General features: G+C 41.6%; 1 pseudogene; it reads right to left on the reverse strand.

Annotated features, from left to right (window-relative positions):
* Positions 1-246: 246 nt before the first annotated feature.
* LOC136406777 (ceramide transfer protein pseudogene) lies at positions 247-1,344 on the reverse strand (annotated as a pseudogene).
* Between the last annotated feature and the right edge of the window lie 3,917 nt (positions 1,345-5,261).

Consider the following 5,261-nt stretch of genomic DNA (forward strand, 5'->3'; position numbering starts at 1 on the left):
TCTCTCTTCCTCCTTTCTCTAAAATCAATAAATAAAAATCTTCAAAATAAGATTCTTCATTTTTGTACATAAGACCAAGGTATGGGCTATAAATAAAGATATAGATCTTATGTCACAGCTTAGAATATTCAATTTTGGTTTTTTTTTTCTCCTCCAATATGGAATGTTATGCAGCCTTGCTTTATTCACTCTTTTTCATTAGTTTTTCTTTTCTTTTATTATTATTTTTTTCATTCACTGTTAATATTAGAACAAATTAGGTTTTCCTGCAGTTTTTTTCTTAAACATAAGTAAAATGTTTTAGAAACTTTGGGTGCTCTCTTTGCCACCACCCTCACAACAGCGAGGCCGGCACCCGTCCTCCAGGGCTCACATCAGCTCCATGTGTACCCTGGCATAAGTGCTGTCCCTGCCAACCTCCAGGTTTTTCTCTGAGGACCCCCAAGTTTTGACAAATCATAACAATATTTATTTGGGAAGGGACACATTGACTGTTTAGAGAAACACAATCACAATCCACAGAAAAATTACACACTGTCCCAAGTTTTGGAGTCATTTTCACTCAAAGTTGGTATCTTTCAAATGATAGAAAGATATAATACATCTCTCTGAAAAGCAGACCACACTTTCTTGTGTCTTTGACAAATGATGATTGCACTAAAAGCTAATGTTTTTACCACATGAAAGTTTTCTCTGGTTGTTTCCCAATCATCACAAACATCAACATTCCAAAAGTAATTGCCGACCTTATGTCCTGTAACATCTGTCATTGTGTGGGTAGCTTTCAAAAGAATGCAGAGCAACCCTTTTAATGTATTTCTCTTCTCTATACCTTCATTTCTTCTACTTCTATAACCAACTGCCAGTTTTACAACTCCACGTAAATTCTGTGATGAGCAAGTCCTGGTTCTACACCATCTCTTCAACCTTTTGGACAAATTCATTAGTCCCTGGAGAAGAAAAGGCATCTGCAGATGGCATGGATATATAGGCTGGTGGAACCTGACCGTTTTACTCTGTGACTTATTCTATTTTGTCTTGTCTGTCAAGAGCAGCTTCAATAGCATCAAAGAACTCTTCTTTATTAATCAGACTGGTTGGGCCTTTCTCATAATTTGGCTCTCCAAAGTGGATTTTTTTCCTTAGGGTTTGCCATGGCATTTTTGTATGCTTCCTCTATTCTTCTTTTCTCAATTTCCATATCAAGTCTCTTTTGTCAGCTGTCCTTACATTTTACAATTAGTTCAATACACGAGAAAGAGTAACAGGGTTTACAGCAGTAGTTGCTTTAAAAATTATTGCTTTGCCTTTAAAATCTATATCACTAATTCCTTTCTGTTTTAGATGTGGAAGGGAGAGAGATAAGCATCAATTTGTAGTTGTGGCACTTTTAGTCGTTCATTGATTATTTCTCATACCTGCCTTGATGGGGGACAGGTGGGGATGTGTGTGCTCCAGCCAACTCAGTGACCCCTTACTCAAGCCAGTGACCTTAGGCTCAAGCCAGCGACATTTGGGCTCAAGCCCGCGACCATGGGGTTTAGGACCTGGACCAGGTTGAGGCTATATTCACTGCACCACCAGGACAAGTAGAGTCTTAATAGTAACTCAAACCTATACTATGGATGCAGTAACTCAAACCCATACTATGGATGCAAGAGATACCCTCAAAGGAGAGTGTAAAGATATGCAATTCTCACAAGATGAACTTTACTCCCAGACTTAGCCTAACATAGATAAGCGGCCTGGTTTTATTTTTAAAAATATTTATTTTATTAATTTTAGAGAGAGGAAGGGTATCCTGGCTGGGAAGGTCAGTTGGTTAGAGCATCATCCCAAAGTGCAAAGGTTGATGGTTCAATCCCAAGTCAGGGCAGATTGATGTTTTTCTCTCTCTCTCTCTCTTTCCCCCCTTCCTTTTTCTCTATTTTTAAGAAATGTTTACTGTATTGATTTTAGAGAGAAAGTAAGGGAGAGAAAGAGAGAGAAACATAGATCTGCTCCTGTATGTGCCCTGACCAGAGATCGAACAGACAACCTCTGCACTTTGGAACAATGCACTAACTAAACGAACTACCCAGCCAGGGCAATTGAGATTTTATTTATTGATATTAGAGAAAGGGGAGAGAGAGAAGAAGAGGGGAGGAATTGGAAACATCAAGTTATAGTAGCTGCTTCTCATATATGCCTTGACTGGGCAAGCCCAGGGTTTTGAACTGGCAATGTCTGTGTTGTAGGTCATCGCTTTATCCATTGCACCATCAGAGATCAGGCAAGGGGGACCCTGTTTTTAAACAACTGTTCCAAAACAAAAGGAATCACTTGTTTTTTTCTCTTTGAACAGAGTTTTAAGATTCCTTTGAGTGTAGGATCATTGACATGATCCTGGGGTCACTGGCTTGAGCCCCCTCCCCATCGAGGCATGTATGAGAAGCAGTCAATAAACAAGTAAAAGTGATGCAATTATGAGTTGATTCTTGCCCTGGCTGGGTAGCTTAGTTGCTTAGAGCATTGTCCTGAAGCACAGAGGTTGCCGGTTCAATCCATGGTCAGGGCACATACAAGAACAGACTGAAGTTCCTGTCTTTCTCTCACTTTCTCCCTTCCTTTCTCTAAAAAAACAATAAAAAAAATTCCCTAAACTTGGACCCACAGACAATCTGGCAGCCCACATTTGCATAAGCATCCTCCAGCTGGAGGAGATAATAAACCGCATCTAGGAGAAATAGGGTAGACACAGAAAAGTCCTTTGAGAGGTTATATTGATCAAATACAGAGCAAAGTGCACCTTGGAAAGTGTGCCTCTGGATAGTAGAGACTAGAGAGAAAATATTCTTACTTGTCATAAGTGTAGATGAGAAAAGAGATTCTGTGGAAAGTAATCTCACAGGGTAATCTGATCATAAATTCCTGAATGGGCAGGTTATGGTTGGTAGTCATGCATGGCACAGGCATATAACTTTTACCTTTTTTTGTTGTTGTTGTTCTTTTTTTTCCTCTTTTTAATTTATTGACTTTTGAGAGAGAGACACACACATTGATTTGTGTTCCACTTATTTATGCATTTATTGGTTGATTCTTCTATATGTTCTGTGTGGGAAATGAACCTGTAACCTTAGCATATGCAGAGCTATATGAATTATATGGCCAGGGCACATATAACTTTTTAGTAAAAGGTTTATCTTTGCCTTAATCAAGCTCTACCCATTGCTTCTATGCATCTAGGTTAATACACTTTTGCTACTATCTAAACCACCTTTCAGTACCTTCCTTTTAAGAGCAAATGATCCTTTTTTTTTTTTTGTATTTTTCTGAAGCTGGAAATGGGGAGAGACAGTCAGACAGACTCCCGCATGCGCCCGACCGGGATCCACCCGGCACGCCCACCAGGGGAGACGCTCTGCCCACTAGGGGGCAATGCTCTGCCCCTCCAGGGCGTCGCTCTGCTGCGACCAGAGCCACTCCAGCGCCTGGGGCAGAGGCCAAGGAGCCATCCCCAGCGCCCAGGCCATCTTTGCTCCAATGGAGCCTTGGCTGCGGGAGGGGAAGAGAGAGACAGAGAGGAAGGAGGGGGGGGGTGAAGAAGCAAATGGGCGCTTCTACTATGTGCCCTGGCCGGGAATCGAACCCGGGTCCCCCGCATGCCAGGCCAACGCTCTACCGCTGAACCAACGGGCCAGGGCCCAAATGATCCTTTTTTAAAAAAATTTTATTTATTGATTTTACAGAGAGAGGTAGGGGGAGTAAGAATGTAAGTATCAACTCATATTTGCTTCACTTTAGTTGTTCATTGATAGCTTGTTGCTTGCTATATGTGCCTTGACAGGGCAAGCCCAGGGTTTCGAACCAGCGACCTTAGCATTTCAGATTGATGCTTAAGAGAAAATAATCTTAACTATCCTATAATCCAGTTCTGCCTTGCTTTCTGACACCTTCATGTAATTTTCCTTAAGAACCTAATCAATTTCTATTAACTAATGCCACCCCAAGAAATTAAAAAAAAAAAAAACCTCTTTAATTTCAAATGCATAAAAGAAACTATAAAACTGTTATTCTCAAGAGCATTTTATTTTATTATTTATTTTTTATTCATTTTAGAGAGGAGAGAGAAAGAGAGAGAGAAGGGGGAGAGGAGCAAGAAGCATCAACTTCCCTTGACCAGGGAAGTCAAGGTTTTGTACTGGTGACCTCAGCATTCCAGGTCAATGTTTTATCCACTACACCACCACAGGTCAGGCCTCAGCAACATTTTAGATCTTGCTCTACAGCATATGTTGTCAGTTTGGCTCAAACTTTACCAAAATTGTTTTCTGGTTTGTGGAACTGGAGAATGCCTCAGGGCGTTGGGAGCTCTGAACGAGAGGGAAGCGGTCTTCTCTGCCTGTTTGCTCTTCCGCTGGTACAAGACTCTAATAAATTGAATTGCTCACCATTTTTTGGCTCCACTGTTTCTTTACCGTCTGCCCCAATTCAATGAGAACCTGCATGGCCATGATGGCAGTGTCCACTGGCCATACATTTGGTGTAGTTGGCAGGATTCAGATCAGATCAGTATGGAGCTGCAACCACCCTTGAAGGGTGGAGTAGAGGACTGACTGTTGTTATGGTTCCCCATGGCTATCCTTTTGGGGATTGTAGGTTGGCTGTTTTTTACAGCCCTACAAGAGGAAACTGAGAGCTCTGTGCAAGAAGCTGCCCAAGGTCTGCAAACAGAGAAGCAGCAATGGCAGAAGCTGGAATGGTTACAGCAGAAAGAGCTGCAGATCCTGGAACTGAAGTGAGTATTGGAAAAGGAGGCCAACCAGGTTTGCGAGCTGCCAATGCAGGCTGAGGACCTATGACACATAGAACTGGAATGAGCTCTGGAGAAGATGTCTATCATCCCATGCTCAAGCCAGTGACCCTGCGCTCAAGGTGCATAAGCCTGCACTTAAGCTGGTGAACTCAAGGTTTTGAACCTGGATCCTTTGCATCCTAGGCCGATGCTCTAACCACTGTGCATCCACCTGGTCAGGCTAAAATTTCTCTCTATATAAAGTGGTTATATAGAGACCACTCTATATACATAAAATTAACTCTCCTATCCAGGTTTAGGTTACAACTCAGTGGCATCACTTGTTGTTCAACTATCACCACCATCTAACTCCTGAATCTTTCTTATATTCCCAAACTGAATCTCTGTACCTCTTTAACAATAACTCCACATTCCCCCTTTTCCAGTCTCTATAAACCACCATTATACTTTCTGTCTATGAATTTGA

The sequence above is a fragment of the Saccopteryx leptura genome, chromosome 5 (assembly GCF_036850995.1).
Source record: "Saccopteryx leptura isolate mSacLep1 chromosome 5, mSacLep1_pri_phased_curated, whole genome shotgun sequence".
Taxonomy (NCBI): Eukaryota; Metazoa; Chordata; class Mammalia; order Chiroptera; family Emballonuridae; genus Saccopteryx; species Saccopteryx leptura.